This window comes from Perca fluviatilis, unplaced genomic scaffold (genome assembly GCF_010015445.1).
Source record: "Perca fluviatilis unplaced genomic scaffold, GENO_Pfluv_1.0 PFLUV_unplaced_scaf_64, whole genome shotgun sequence".
Taxonomy (NCBI): domain Eukaryota; kingdom Metazoa; phylum Chordata; class Actinopteri; order Perciformes; family Percidae; genus Perca; species Perca fluviatilis.
The window spans coordinates 3,498-20,328 of NW_024375742.1; the positions used below are offsets into that span (position 1 = coordinate 3,498).

At 47.9% G+C, this 16,831-nt stretch overlaps 2 non-coding genes across 2 annotated transcripts; one reads left to right on the plus strand and one right to left on the minus strand.

Annotated features, from left to right (window-relative positions):
• Positions 1-2,504: 2,504 nt before the first annotated feature.
• trnad-guc lies at positions 2,505-2,576 on the minus strand. The gene has a single exon. It is a non-coding gene; the product is annotated as a tRNA-Asp (tRNA).
• A 3,794-nt stretch (positions 2,577-6,370) lies between these two features.
• trnav-aac lies at positions 6,371-6,442 on the plus strand. The gene has a single exon. It is a non-coding gene; the product is annotated as a tRNA-Val (tRNA).
• Positions 6,443-16,831: the final 10,389 nt, after the last annotated feature.

A 16,831-nucleotide genomic window follows, 5' to 3' on the forward strand; every position in this document is an offset into this window, starting at 1 on the left:
CACTGTAAAGCTCTCTTTGATAGCAGGAACATGGTCAATGCTGCTGTAAAACTGTTGTCTTTCTTGGACTATATCCACTTTAATAGTGTTTTCCTTAAAAACGCATATCTTTGCATGGCTAAGGCCTTGTATCCACACTACTCCGGCATTTTTCGCGACCCTTACGCGAAAGACATTTGGAACGTTGATCAACCCGTTTAAGTTTGAAACTTGCAGGGTTGCGCTTGTAGTCTGTACAGGCAGAAACTGAGAACTTTGGAAACGAATGCAGACACCCACGTCAGTCAGTCTTATCGGTTAGGTAAGCTTGCATGCCTTTCAGTAGCAGTTCCACCTCATGGTTGGTCCAAGCAAATAAACTCCTTGGGCTTACTTTTCACGTTGTTGTTCTTTCTCCAAATTATTATCAGGATTTGAATAACATAATTGAGCATAGTTTAATAAAAAAATATTTAAATGCTTATGTAATTCTTTTGCTCTTATTGTTCTTAGCCTCGTTGTTCTTACCTTTCGTGAGCCTCAACCTCTTCGCCTCATTGATGTTGTTTAATGTTCCTGGATCCGACTTTACGTTCCTGCTTCCATCCTACGTTCCTTGATCCGGAGGTAGGTGATCATATCGTCACTGTAAAGCTCTCTTTGATAGCAGGAACATGGTCAATGCTGCTGTAAAACTGTTGTCTTTCTTGGACTATATCCACTTTAATAGTGTTTTCCTTAAAAACGCATATCTTTGGCTATGTTTAGGCCTTGTATCCACACTACTCCGGCATTTCCGCACCCTTTACGCAAAGACATTTTGAAACGTTGATCAACCCGTTTAAGTTTGAAACTTGCAGGGTTGCGGCTTGTAGTCTGTACAGGCAGAAACTGAGAACTTTGGAAACGAATGCAGACACCCACGTCAGTCAGTCTTATCGGTTAGGTAAGCTTGCATGCCTTTCAGTAGCAGTTCCACCTCATGGTTGGTCCAAGCAAATAAATCCCTGGGCTTACTTTTCGCCGTTGTTGTTCTTTCTCCAAATTATTATCAGGATTTGAATAACATAATTGAGCATATTTTAATAAAAAATATTTAAATGCTTATGTAATTCTTTTGCTCTTATTGTTCTTAGCCTCGGCATTCTTACCTTCGTGGAGCCTCAACCTCTTCGCCTCATTGATGTTGTTTAATGTTCCTGGATCCGGCTTTACGTTCCTGCTTCCATCCTACGTTCCTGGATCCGAGGTAGGTGATCATATCGTCACTGTAAAGCTCTCTTTGATAGCAGGAACATGGTCAATGCTGCTGTAAAACTGTTGTCTTTCTTGGACTATATCCACTTTAATAGTGTTTTCCTTAAAAACGCATATCTTTGGCTATGTTTAGGCCTTGTATCCACACTACTCCGGCATTTCCGACCCTTACGCAAAGACATTTGAAACGTTGATCAACCCGTTTAAGTTTGAAACTTGCAGGGTTGCGCTTGTAGTCTGTACAGGCAGAAACTGAGAACTTTGGAAACGAATGCAGACACCCACGTCAGTCAGTCTTATCGGTTAGGTAAGCTTGCATGCCTTTCAGTAGCAGTTCCACCTCATGGTTGGTCCAAGCAAATAAATCCCTGGGCTTACTTTTCGCCCTTGTTGTTCTTTCTCCAAATTATTAACAGCATTTGACTAACATAAATGAGCATATTTCAATGAAAAATATTGAAATGTTTATGTAATTCTTTTACTCTCATTGTTGTTCTTAGCCTCATTGTTCTTACCTTAGCTGAGCCACAACCTCTTAGCCTTCATTTTTGTTTTTTACGCTTCTGGATACGCCTTTACGTTACGGACACATAGAGCCGATAATCGGCCGTTGGACAGTCTGGCGAGGTCAGTGACTCGAGTCTGTTCGGTATGCCCGCGTCGTCGCCGTCCTCTGAGGGGGTCCGGCCTTCATTTTGGCCGATGTGACATGAGAATGAAAATGACAGAGTCAGCAACTGCATGGCCTATTTCTCGCTTAAAATGTTTTCATAAACACGTTTCGGTGAACTGTTTTAGTACAACACGAGATCGTATTCTGAACAAGCCGCCATGACAGTCTGTCTTTGAATTTCGGAAGAAAACAGACCCACGCGGACGCCGCTTCGTCCAATCAGCTGCCGGTTTTTCAATTTTTGGGCAACAATACAGATTAGCCGCTCGCTGTTATGTGGAGACGTATTACGCCTCGTCTCTTCGGTGTTTTCTGAGGCATTTCTTTGACCAACTCGGGGAGACTGATCAGTCCAACTGCCTTTTCTGCCGACGGGTTGTCGTCTGGTTGGTTGTAAGCAGCTCAAAGCTCTCTTTGATAGCAGGAACATGCTCAGTGCTGCTGGAAAACTTTTGTCTTTGTTGGACTTTACCCATTCTGACCCTTTTTTCTTAAAAACGCACATATTATTCTATGGTAAGGCCTCGTATCCACACCACTCCGGCTAACAGTAGTGTCGATGTAGCCTTGGTAAATAATTAAGAGGTAGAATATTCTCCCCGTCGGGGAATCGAACCCCGGTCTTCCGCGTGACAGGCGGAGATACTGTCCACTATACTAACGAGGAATGCCCGAGGACTAAATTTGGCACGTCACTCGCTAGGTGGCGCTATTACATCATTTAGGCGACAGTGACTACATGTAGAAACATTTAGGTTTACTATATATTCACTGTCAGTCATATCCATGACAGAGCAGCTGTAACTCAATTACGTATTACATATCTATGTGTCAAAAATAGACATGTCAAACGGCATTTTGAACATTTGCAGTAAAATATGAATGGTGCATTTCCGACCGAACATGTGGAAAAACCCTTTCGCCTCGGTTTCCGGTAGTGTAGTGGTTATCACGCTTGCCTAACACGCGAAAAGGTCCCCTGTTCGAAACAGGGCGGAAACACATTTGTTTGAGTTTACTTCGCACAATCAAACTCTGCTGATTTAAAATCTCAATAACCTGCATGGAAAACTGTCCCTGTCTTGAAATCGTGGGCCAGGCCCTACCGGTTTCCACAGTGCACTAGTCATCACATTCGCCTGACACGTAAAATGTCTCTGGGTGGAAAGTACATTTGTTTTCTATTTGATTACACTGACTAATGAAATCAAATGATTCAGTCAAATCCTCAGCCGGGCAGAAACAGAGAACTTTGGAAACGAATGCAGACACCCACGTCAGTCAGTCTTATCGGTTAGGTAAGCTTGCATGCCTTTCAGTAGCAGTTCCACCTCATGGTTGGTCCAAGCAAATAAATCCCTGGGCTTACTCGTTGTTGTTCTTTCTCCAAATTATTATCAGGATTTGAATAACATAATTGAGCATAGTTTAATAAAAAAATATTTAAATGCTTATGTAATTCTTTTGCTCTTATTGTTCTTAGCCTCGTTTCTTACTCCTTCGTGAGCCTCAACCTTCTTCGGCTCATTGATGTTGTTTAATGTTCCTGGATCCGTTTACGCTTCCTGCTTCCATCCTACGTTCCTGGATCCGAGGTAGGTGATCATATCGTCACTGTAAAGCTCTCTTTGATAGCAGGAACATGGTCAATGCTGCTGTAAAACTGTTGTCTTTCTTGGACTATATCCACTTTAATAGTGTTTTCCTTTAAAAACGCATATCTTTGGCTATGTTTAGGCCTTGTATCCACACTACTCCCGCATTTCCGCCAATCCCTACGCGAAAGACATTTGAAACGTTGATCAACCCGTTTAAGTTTGAAACTTGCAGGGTTGCGTTTGTAGTCTGTACAGGCAGAAACTGAGAACTTTGGAAACGAATGCAGACACCCACGTCAGTCAGTCTTATCGGTTAGGTAAGCTTGCATGCCTTTCAGTAGCAGTTCCACCTCATGGTTGGTCCAAGCAAATAAATCCCTGGGCTTACTTTTCGCCGTTGTTGTTCTTTTCTCCAAATTATTATCAGGATTTGAATAACATAATTGAGCATAGTTTAATAAAAAATATTTAAATGCTTATGTAATTCTTTTGCTCTTATTGTTCTTAGCCTCGTTGTTCTTACCTTCGCGTGAGCCTCAACCTTTCGCCTCATTGATGTTGTTTTATTTTCCTTGATCCGACTTTACGTTCCTGTTCCTTCCATCCTACGTTCCTGGATCCGAGGTAGGTGATCATATCGTCACTGTAAAGCTCTCTTTGATAGCAGGAACATGGTCAATGCTGCTGTAAAACTGTTGTCTTTCTTGGACTATATCCACTTTAATAGTGTTTTCCTTAAAAACGCATATCTTTGGCTATGTTTAGGCCTTGTATCCACACTAATCCGGCATTTCCGCAACCCTTACGCGAAAGACATTTGAAAACGTTGATCAACCCGTTTAAGTTTGAAACTTGCAGGGGTTGCGGTTGTAGTCTGTACAGGCAGAAACTGAGAACTTTGGAAACGAATGCAGACACCCACGTCAGTCAGTCTTATCGGTTAGGTAAGCTTGCATGCCTTTCAGTAGCAGTTCCACCTCATGGTTGGTCCAAGCAAATAAATCCCTGGGCTTACTTTTCGCCGTTGTTGTTCTTTCTCCAAATTATTATCAGGATTTGAATAACATAATTGAGCATAGTTTAATAAAAAAATATTTAAATGCTTATGTAATTCTTTTGCTCTTATTGTTCTTAGCCTCGTTGTTCTTACCTTTCGTGAGCCTCAACCTCTTCGCCTCATTGATGTTGTTTAATGTTCCTGGATCCGTCTTACGTTCCTGCTTCCATCCTACGTTCCTGGATCCGGAGGTAGGTGATCATATCGTCACTGTAAAGCTCTCTTTGATAGCAGGAACATGGTCAATGCTGCTGTAAAACTGTTGTCTTTCTTGGACTATATCCACTTTAATAGTGTTTTCCTTAAAAACGCATATCTTTGGCTATGTTTAGGCCTTGTATCCACACTACTCCGGCATTTCCGCGACCCTTACGCAAAGACATTGGAAACGTTGATCAACCCGTTTAAGTTTGAAACTTGCAGGGTTGCGTTGTAGTCTGTACAGGCAGAAACTGAGAACTTTGGAAACGAATGCAGACACCCACGTCAGTCAGTCTTATCGGTTAGGTAAGCTTGCATGCCTTTCAGTAGCAGTTCCACCTCATGGTTGGTCCAAGCAAATAAATCCCTGGGCTTACTTTTCGCCCTTGTTGTTCTTTCTCCAAATTATTAACAGCATTTGACTAACATAAATGAGCATATTTCAATGAAAAATATTGAAATGTTTATGTAATTCTTTTACTCTCATTGTTGTTCTTAGCCTCATTGTTCTTACCTTAGCTGAGCCACAACCTCTTAGCCTCATTTTTGTTTTTTTACGTTTCTGGATACGTCTTACGTTACGGACACATAGAGCCGATAATCGGCCGTTGACAGTCTGGCGAGGTTGTGACTCGAGTCTGTTCGGTAGCGCTTCCGTCGCCGTCCGTCCGAGGGGCCGTCGGCCTTCATTTTGGCCGATGTGACATGAGAATGAAAATGACAGAGTCAGCAACTGCATGGCCTATTTCTCGCTTAAAATGTTTTCATAAACACGTTTCGGTGAACTGTTTTAGTACAACACAAGATCGTATTCTGAACAAGCCGCCATGACAGTCTGTCTTTGAATTTCGGAAGAAAACAGACCCACGTGACTGACGCGTTCGTCCAATCAGCTGCCGGTTTTCATTTTTTGGGCAACAATACAGATTAGCGTCGCCTGCTGTTATGGAGACGTATACGCTCTCGTCTCTTCTCGGTGTTTTCTGAGGCATTTCTTTGACCAACTCGGGGAGACTGATCAGTCCAACTGCTTTTTCTGCACGCGGTTGGCCGTCTGGTTGGTGTGTAAGCAGCTCAAAGCTCTCTTTGATAGCAGGAACATGCTCAGTGCTGCTGGAAAACTTTTGTCTTTGTTGGACTTTACCCATTCTGACCCCTTTTTTCTTAAAAACGCACATATTATTCTATGGTAAGGCCTCGTTATCCATTACACCCACCACGCTAACAGTAGTGTCGATGTAGCCTTGGTAAATAATTAAGAGGTAGAATATTCTCCCCGTCGGGAATCGAACCCGGTCTTCTCCGCGTGGACAGGCGGAAATACTGTCCACTATACTAACGAGGAATGCCCGAGGACTAAATTTGGCACCGTCACTCGCTAGGTGGCGCTTATTACATCATTTAGGCGACAGTGACTACATGTAGAAACATTTAGGTTTACTATATATTCACTGTCAGTCATATCCATGACAGAGCAGCTGTGACTGAATCCTGTTTAACATATCTATGTGTCAAAAATAGACATGTCAAACGGCATTTTGAACATTTGCAGTAAAATATGAATGGTGCATTCTACCCGAACATGTGGAAAAACCCTTTTCGTCGGTTTCCGTAGTGTAGTGGTTATCACGTTTGCCTAACGCGAAAAGGTCCCCTGTTCGAAACAGGGCGGAAACACATTTGTTTGAGTTTACTTCGCACAATCAAACTCTGCTGATTTAAAAACTTCAATAACCTGCATGAAAAACTGTCCCTGTCTTGAAATCGTGGGCAGGCCTACCGGTGTTTCCACAGTGCACTAGTCATCACATTCGCCTGACACGTAAAATGTCTCTGGGTGGAAAGTACATTTGTTTTCTATTTGATTACACTGACTAATGAAATCAAATGATTCAGTCAAATCCTCAGCCGGGCAGAAACAGAGAGCACTTGGAAACGAATGCAGACACCCACGTCAGTCAGTCTTATCGGTTAGGTAAGCTTGCATGCCTTTCAGTAGCAGTTCCACCTCATGGTTGGTCCAAGCAAATAAACCTCTGGGCTTACTTTTCACCGTTGTTGTTCTTTCTCCAAATTATTATCAGGATTTGAATAACATAATTGAGCATAGTTTAAAAAAAAATATTTAAATGCTTATGTAATTCTTTTGCTCTTATTGTTCTTAGCCTCGTTGTTCTTACCTTTCGTGAGCCCTTCTAACCTTTCGGGCCATTGATGTTGTTTAATGTTCCTGGATCCGTCTTTACGTTCCTGCTTCCATCCTACGTTCCTGGATCCGGAGGTAGGTGATCATATCGTCACTGTAAAGCTCTCTTTGATAGCAGGAACATGGTCAATGCTGCTGTAAAACTGTTGTCTTTCTTGGACTATATCCACTTTAATAGTGTTTTCCTTAAAAACGCATATCTTTGTGGCATGTTTAGGCCTTGTATCCACACTACTCCGGCATTTCCGCCAACCTTACGCAAAGACATTTGAAACGCTTGATCAACCCGTTTAAGTTTGAAACTTGCAGGGGTGCGCTTGTAGTCTGTACAGGCAGAAACTGAGAACTTTGGAAACGAATGCAGACACCCACGCCAGTCAGTCTTATCGGTTAGGTAAGCTTGCATGCCTTTCAGTAGCAGTTCCACCTCATGGTTGGTCCAAGCAAATAAATCCCTGGGCTTACTTTTCGCGTTGTTGTTCTTTCCTCCAAATTATTATCAGGATTTGAATAACATAATTGAGCATAGTTTAATAAAAAATATTTAAATGCTTATGTAATTCTTTTGCTCTTATTGTTCTTAGCCTCGTTGGTCTCTTACCTTTCGTGAGCCTCAACCTCTTCGCCTCATTGATGTTGTTTTATGTTCCTGGATCCGACTTTACGTTCCTGCTTCCATCCTACGCTCCTGGATCCGGAGGTAGGTGATCATATCGTCACTGTAAAGCTTCTCTTTGATAGCAGGAACATGGTCAATGCTGCTGTAAAACTGTTGTCTTTCTTGGACTATATCCACTTTAATAGTGTTTTCCTTTTGGTCAGAAGGACCCGTTCAGTTTATTTGACTTTTGCATTGGCCGCTGGCGCTTCGGTCTTTCTGACTCACACGTTATTCCGCGGTATTTCTCTGCTACCGCGTCCCTTGCCTTCGGTCTTTCTGACCCATACGTTATTTCGGTATTTCTCTGCTACGGCCCTGGCCTTCGGTCTTTCAGACCCATAACGTTATTCCGTGGTATTTCTCTGCTACCGCGCCCTGGCCTTCGGTCTTTCTCTGACCCATACGTTATTCCGTGGTATTTCTCTGCTACCGCTGCCCTGGCCTTCGGTCTTCTGACCCATAACGTTATTTCGCTGGTATTTCTTCTGCTACCGCGTTCTGGCCTTCGGGTCTTTCTGACCCACACGTTATTCCGTGGTATTTCTCTGCTACCGCGGCTCTGGCCTTCGGGTCTTTCTGACCCATAACTTATTCCGCGGTATTTCTCGCTACCGCCGCCCTGGCCTTCGGTCTCTTCTGACCCATACCTTATTCGCGGTATTTCTCTGCTACCGCGCCTGGCCTTCGGTCTTTCTGACCCACACGTTATTCCGTGGTATTTCTCGCTACCGCGTCCTGGCCTTCGGTCTTTCTGACCCATACCTTATTTTGTGGTATTTCTCTGCTACCGTCTGGCCTCGGGTCTTTCTGACCCACACCTTATTTCGTGGTATTTCTCTGCTACCGCCGTTCTGGCCTTCGGTCTTTCTGACCACACGCTATTCCGTGGTATTTCTCTGCTACCACGTCCTGGCCTTCGGTCTTCTGACCCAAACGCATTCCGTATTTCTCTGCTACCGCTGCTCTGGCCTTCGGTCTTTCTGACCCACATCGCTATATTCCGCGGTATTTCTCTGCTACAACCTTGGCCTTCGGTCTTCTGACCCACACGTTATTCCGTGGTATTTCTCTGCTACCACGTTCTGGCCTTCGGTCTTCTGACCCACACGCTATTTCTGGTATTTCTACCGCGTCCTGGCCTTCGGGTCTTTCTGACCCACACGTTATTCCGGTATTTCTCTGCTACCGGTCTGCCTTCGGTCTTCTGACCCACACGTTATTCCGCGGTATTTTCTGAACGTTCTGGCCTTCGGGTCTTCTGACCCACACTTATTTCCGGTATTTCTCTGCTACCGCTGCCTGGCCTTGGGTCTTTCTGACCCACACGTTATTCCGCGGTATTTCTTTCTACTACCGTTCTGGCCTTTGGTCTTTCTGACCCATACGTTATTCCGTGGTATTTTCTGCTACCGCGTCCTGGCCTTCGGTCTCTCTGACCCATACCTTATTTCGTGGTATTTCTCGCTACCGCGGCTCTGGCCTTCGGTCTTTCTGACCCACACCTTATTCTCGGTATTTCTCTGCTACCGCGTCCTGGCCTTCGGTCTTTCTGACCCACACGTATTCCCGGTATTTCTCTGCTACCGCGTTCTGGCCTTCGTTTCTGACCCACACGCTATTTCGTGGTATTTCTCGCTACCGGTTCTGGCCTTCGGTCTTTCTGACCCACACCTTATTTCTGGTATTTCTTCGCTACCAGTCGGCCTTCGGTCTTTCTGACCCACACTTATTCCTGGTATTTCGCTACGTGCTTCCGGGTCTTTCTGACCAACTGGTATTTCTCTGCTACCGGTCTGGCCTTCGGTCTTTCTGACCCACACTTATTCCCGGTATTTCGCTACCGTTGTCTCGTAGTTTTGGTTCATCTTGACCCCACACTACGTATCTCCTACCTTCGTCTTCTACCAAACCTACCTCCGTTCTCACGTCTCTTCGGTCTTCACCCAACGACGGTACCTGCTTTACACATGTATAGTCTTCTTCACACTTCTATTTCTTACCAGTGGCCTTCGTTACCCCATAACCTTATTGTATTTACGGTTCTCTTGTCTCTGCCCACACCTTTATTTCGTATTCTCCTACCCTCGCTTTGACCTAACCTATCGGTATTCGACGGTTCTGCCTTGTCTTTCTGACCCACATTACCGGTATTTCTACTACCGCTGTTCTGGCCTTCGGTCTTCTGACCCACACCTATTCGGTATTTTCTCTACCGCGTTCTTTGTCTTCTTGAACTCACCAACACTTGTATTCCAACTCGCCTTCGTCTTCTGACCTTACAACCTTATTCGTATTTGCCACCACGTTCTGGCCTTCGTCTTCTGACCCACACGTCTCTGGTATTTTCACCCGCGCTTCGGTCTTTCTGACCCACACGTTATTCCCGGTATTTCTGCTGTCGCTTGGTCTTCTGACCCAACATCTTCGGTATCTACCGCGGGCCTTCGTCTTTCTGACCCACAACTTATTCCTTTGCTACCGGTTCTGGCCTTCGGTACCCATACATTCCGTATTTCTGCACCATGTTCTGGCTTCGGTCTTTCTTGACCCACACCATTCCGGTATTCTTCGTTACCAAATTGGTTCGTTTTTCTGACCCACACTATTCCGTATTGCCGGTTCTGGCCTTGTCTTCTGACCATACCTTACGGTATTTCGCTACCCGTTCTGGCCTTCGGTCTTTCTACCCATACCTATTCCTATTTTCTACCATGTTGTCTCTACCATACTAGTATTCAGCGTTTTCCTTTCGGTCTTTTTGACCCATAATTATCCGTATTTTCTATTTGTCTTCTAACCATACTTATTTGTTTCTACCGTCCCTTTCGTTTACCCACGCATTCATTTCTTTCACCGTTCTCTGCACCTTGTCTTCACCCACACTAGTTTCTCTTGGTTCTTCTCCCTACCATGTATTCCCCTCTCCCTGTTTTACCATACTTTTCGTATTTCGTTCTTGTCTTCTTCCACACTATTCGTATTTTCCTTCTTTGGTTTTCTTCTACCATATTATCGTTTTCTACCGCTTCGTTTTCTACCATATTATTGTATTTTCTCGTCCACTGTTGCTTTGTTTGACTTGGTATCTACCGCTTTCTTTTGGTCCTTCTACACACTATTGTTCGCTACTTCTCCTTGTTTCTTCTACCACTACACTATTCCGTTTTCCTACCTTGTCTTTGCCCACCTTCGCTTTCTACTTCCTCTTCCCATACCTACGGTATTTCCGTACCCTGTCTGCCTTCGTCTTTCTGACCAATACCTATTCTGGTATTTCGCTACCGGTTCTGCCTTGGTCTTTTCTGACCCATAATCTATTTTGTATTTCTCACACGCTGGCCTTCGGTCTTTGACCCATACGATTGTGTTCTCCTAACCGCGTCTGGCTTCGGTCTTTCTGACCCATAACGGTATTTTTATACCGTTTCTGGCCTTGGTCTTTCTACCATACTATTCGGTATTTCTGCTACACTCGGCTGTCTTCTTGACCCATACCTTATTGTATTCACGCTCTTCGCTGACCCATACGAATATCGGTATTTCTACGTTCTGCTTGGTCTTTCTGACCCATAATTATTCCTGGTATTCTCGCTAGCGCTGGCCTTGGTTTTTGACATATATTCGGTATTCGCTACTGGTTTTCTGCCCACTACTTTCCTAGCGTTCTTGGTCTTTCTGACCACAATGTTTTCTGCTACTCTACCTTGTCTTTCTGACTACACTATTCGGTATTTCCTACCCTGCGGTTTACCAATATTCGTATTTCGCTACCCTCCTTTCGTCTTTCTGACCCACATTATTCCGTGGTATTTCTACCGCTTTGCCTTCGGTCTTTCTGACCCATACCTTATTCGTGGTATTTTCGCTACCCGCTCTGGCTCGGTCTTTCTGACCCATATCGCTATTCCGTATTTCTGCTACCGTCTGGCCTGGTCTTTCAACCTCAATACCTTATTCCGTATTTCTACATCCGTTTGGCTGTCTTTACCCACCTATCGGTTTTCTCTGCTACCTCTGCCGTCTTTCGACCCATCTATTCGTGGTATTTTCGCTACTTTCGTTTACCCACATTCTCGGTATTTCTGCTACCGTCCTTGTCTTTCTGACCCACACTTACGTATTTGCTCGCTTCTTTCTGACCCACACCACTGTATTGCTAGCTTTTGGTCTTCTACCATACATGTATTCTACATGTTTCACACTCGTACCGAGCTTCTTTCTGACCCAACTATTCCTGTATTTTCATACCATCTGGTCTTCACCCACACCTATTGTATTTGCTACCGTCTGTCTTTGACCACACTATTGTATCTACCATGTTCTGGCTTGCTTCGACCCCTAACGCTATTCCGTATTTCTCTCGCTACCTTGGCCTTCTGGTCTTCTGACCCACACCTTATTCGTGGTATTTCTCTGCTACCGCTCTGCTTCGGTCTTTCTGACCCACACGTTATTTCAGGTATCTCCTGCTACCGCGGCCCTGGCCTTCGGTCTTTCTGACCTACCTTATTCCGGTATTTTCTGCTATCTGGCCTTCGGTCTTTCTGACCCACACGGTCTTCGCGGTATTTCTCTGCTACCATGTTCTTGGCCTTCGGGTCTTTCTTCTGACCCATACCTTATTCCGGTATTTCTCTGCTACCGCGGCTCTGGCCTTCGGGTTTCTCTGACCCATACCTTATTCCGTGGTATTTCTCTGCTACCGCGGTTCTGGCCTTCGGTCTTTCTTGACCCATAACGTTATTCGTGGTATTTCTCTGCTACCGCGTCTGGCCTTCGGTCTTTCTGACCCATACCTTATTCCGTGTATTTCTCGCTACCCGCGGCTCTGGCCTTCGGTCTTTCTGACCCACACGTATTCCGTGGTATTTCTCTGCTACCGGCCCTGGCCTTCCTTGGTCTTCTGACCCACACGTTATTACGTGGTATTTCTCTGCTACCGCGGCCCTGGCCTTCGGTTTCTTCGACCCACACCTTATTCCGTGGTATTTCTCTGCTACCGCGGTCTTCGGTCTTTCTGACCCACACGTTATTTCGTGGTATTTCTCGCTACCCGCTCTGGCCTTCGGTCTTTCTGACCCATACCTATTTCGTGGTATTTCTCTGCTACCGTGCTCTGGCCTTCGGGTCTTTCTGACCCATACGTATTCCGTGGTATTTCTCTGCTACCGCCCTGGCCTTCGGCTTCTCTGACCCATACCTTATTTCGTGGTATTTCTCTGCTACCGCGCCTGGGCCTTCGGTCTTCTGACCCACACGTTATTCGGTATTTCTCTGCTACCGCGGTTCTGGCCTTCGGTCTTTCTGACCCATACCTTATTCCGTGGTATTTCTCTGCTACCGCGTTCTGGCCTTCGGTCTTTCTGACCCACACGCGTTATGGTATTTCTCTACCGCTGCCCTGGCTTCGGGTCTTTCTGACCCACACGCTATTTCGCGGTATTTCTCTGCTATCGCGTCTCTGGCCTTCGGTCTTTCTGACCCATACCTTATTCCTGGTATTTCTTCGCTACCGCTGCTCTGGCCTTCGGGTCTTTCTGACCAAACGTATTCGGTATTTCTCTGCTACCGCTGCTCTGGCCTTCGGGTCTTTCTGACCCATAATCGCTATTCGGTATTTTGCTACCACGGGCCCTGGCCTTCGGTCTTTCTGACCCATACCTTATTCGGTATTTCTCTGCTACCGCGTCTGGCCTTTCGGTCTTTCTGACCCATACCTTATTCCGTGGTATTTCTCTGCTACCCGGCTTGGCCTTCGGTTCTTCTGACCCACACGTTATTCCGGTATTTCTTGCTACCGCGGCCGCTTCGGTCTTCCTGACCCCACGTTATTCCGGTATTTCTCGCTACCGCGCCCTGGCCTTCCGGGGTCTTTCTGACCCATAATGCACCTTATTCCGTGGTATTCAGGGGACTCCGGCCTGGCTCGTAGTAGTAACACAGAAATGGTAAGGGAGAAAAGGGGGAAAGAGACAAACCTCATCCTCGTCCTACTAAACACTTTTATTATACACACTGTTCACATTCGTCTTCTTGTTTTTGTCATCTTTGCTTCTTCTTCTTCTTTTGGACCTTTGTACTCTTTGTACTCGGTTCAGCGGCCGGTTGTGACGCCGGCATGGCCCGTTGTGTGACTCTAAATTTGGAGCTGCATAATTTTCTCAAACACGCGGAACAAGAGGCAAGCGCCGCACGCCAGCACGCGGGCGGTTTGCGGATCGCCGTAGGCATCGCAGCGATGCCGCACGCCGGAGCACGGTAACACGATAGCACGCGGAGGCACGCGCGCAGCACGCAATGTCCCCCAAGTGGAAGAGATGGAAGAAGAAAACACAAAAGAGGAAGAAGAGGAAGAAGAGGAAGAAGAAGAAGAAGAAGAAGAAGAAGAAGAAGAAGAAGAAGAAGAAGAAGATGATGATGATGACCACAGCGACTCTGCCGAGGAAGACGAATGGTCATCCGGCGGGTGTGCGTCAGAAGACGACAGAGACAAACACGACGCCGCGGACGGAGAAAAAGACTGCCACGGAGAACAGGACTCGCGCGATGCCGCCGGCCACCACGCGGAGAAGAGGACTACGACGCCACTGACAACCGAGACGACAAGCAAGAACGAGGGAGAAGACATGGCAGCAGCAGCCCAAGAGGGTGTAACGCAAAGGGAAGAAGAAGAAGAACAAGAAGAAGAACAAGAAGAAGAACAAGAAGAAGAAGAACAACAACAAGAAGAAGAAGAAGAACAACAACAACAACAACAACAACAAAACAAGACAAAGACAAAGAGGGCCAAGACGAGGAGGAGCAGGACGAGGAGCAGGATGAGCAGGACGAGGAGGAGAGCGAAGGTTCGTGTCCAAAAACGGTGAAATAGAATGGTCCTCGACGACGTATCATCCCGCGCCCTCGGCCTGCGCCGCCCGCGCGCGCCCGAATCGAAGAGGAGGAAAAGGACCAACAACTGGACGATGAACGACAACAACATGACCAAGACGGCGACGGCGGAAGCAACAACAGGCTCCAGAGAGCCCCGGACCCACCGAGTAACGCGACCACACGCGTCCGAGACATACTCTCCACGTTCGACCTGTTGGTCACGGCGCATACTAGAGATCGCGGTGACCGCCACGAACCTCGAGGGCCCCAGGAAATGCGGCAACGACTGGAAAATAATGACGGCCGACGGAGCTGCGCGGCTTACCTCGGACTGCTGCTCCTGCGCCGGCGTGTACAGGTCCCGAAACGAGGCCCTGAGAGAGCCTGTGGGCGCGAGAGAGCGGCAGGGCCATTTTCCGTGCCACAATGTCGCTGAAGCGATTCCACGCGCTCTCGCGACTGCGCGCGATCGGCGACGCGAGACGAGAGGCGCCAGACGAAGCCTCGGACAAACTGGCGGCCATCACGAAGACGTGTGGGGCGCCTGGAGCTGCGGCGTCTGCCTCGCCTCTCTACAACCCGGGCCCGACGTGGACGGTGGACGAGCAGCTGGTTCCCTTCGAGGTGAGTGTAGTGCGTCGGGTCTGGGAAATTCGCTGGCCATCGGTGGGGGGCTCAATCCGAGCCCGCCGGCTGGATAAACAGCAGCAGCAGCAGCTGCAGCAGCAGCGCGCGGTTGTCTTTCACAGAGTGGTCGGATAGCTTGCAGCGCCACCCTCCCGCGGACGCTGTACTGCTACGTAGTAATGGCGTGTGGCCACCTGACCAGAGTTTGGTTTCTCCGCCGCTGCTGCTGCTGCTGCTGCTGCTGCTGCTGCTGCTGCTGTTTATCCAGCCGGCGCGTGCTGCTCAAAAGCCCTCCAAACGGACGGATTTGCCCGACTCTCGACCCTGTGCGTGCTACCCCGTAGTTTTACAATGCTTATGTGTGTGTGTGTGTGTGTGTGCATATGCGCCACCGGATGTTTTAAATTTTTTATTGTTCTTTTTGGTATCCTTGTTTATTTTATCTCTTTCTGCTTCTCATTTCGTCTTTGCACTCTGGTTCCTCTCCCGCCGAGTCCTTTCCCTTCCTCCTTCTCAATTCTCCGTTTTTGACGACGCAAACGCCGACACCCAAGGTCGATGCTCCTTCCCCGCCAGTACATGCCCAGCAAGCCCGCCAGGTACGGACTCAAGTCGTGGGTGGCCTGCGACGCCCGGCTCCAGCTCCGCGTGGAACATGCAGGTCTACACGGGCAAGTCTGTGAGCGGGCGAGCCCGGAGGAATCAGAGCCGCGTGGTGATGGACCTGACCGAGGCCTGCGGGACCCGCTAACGTCACATGTGACAACTTTTTCACCTCCTAACGAGCTGGCCCGGCTCCTCCGCGAGAGCGCCTCACCGTGGTGGGCACTATGCGCAAAAACAAGCCCGGAGCTGCCGGCGCTTGCTTTCTCGACACCCAAGGGCCGCGCGGTCTTCTGCCCAAAGTTTGCCTTCACGCCCACCGTCACGCTGGTGTCCCTACGTGCCCAAGAAAAACAGGAACGTGGTGCTGCTGAGCACCGCTGCACCGCGGGGGCGCGGCGGGTCAGCGCCTCCAGGGCCGCCAAGCCCGACATCATCCTGCACTACAACAGCACCAGGGCGGCGTGGACAACCTGGACAAGCTGCCGTGGCAGCGTACAGCTGCCGCAGGAAGACGGCGCGCTGGCCCCTCGCCGTGTTCCACAACATTCTCGACGTGTCCGCCTACAACGCCTTTGTGCTCTGGCGAGAGCTCAGGCCCGAGTGGCTGCGCGGCAAGCTCAACAGGCGCAGGGCTTTCCTCGAGCAGCTGGGCAGGGCGCTCGTCACTCCGCTCATCGAGAGACGCTCGCATCTCCCTCGCACGCAAGCGTCTGCCGCGCTTGTCCAAGCCGTGGCGGCGAGGTCAGGCGCGCCCAGGTCAGGCACTGGTGTCACGCGAGCCCGACAAGACCAGCGCGGAGACGACGACGCAGGGAGGAAGAAGACGATGAGGAGCACGCGACGAAGAAGAAGCGGAACGGAGTGCCCAGCAAAGCGAAAAGGTGTCAGCTCTGTGCAAAGAAAAGGACCACGACAACACACACGTGCGGTGGCTGCCAGAGATACATCTGCAGGAGCTGCACACGGTCCTACTGCGCGGACTGCGTGAGGCAATAGCCTCTTGAGTCGCGCGGCGGTTTGAGCTTCGTCGGTGACTTTCAAATAGTAGGCCAGGGTCCCGGGGACCCGAAGGACGAGGCGAGCGTGTGACATG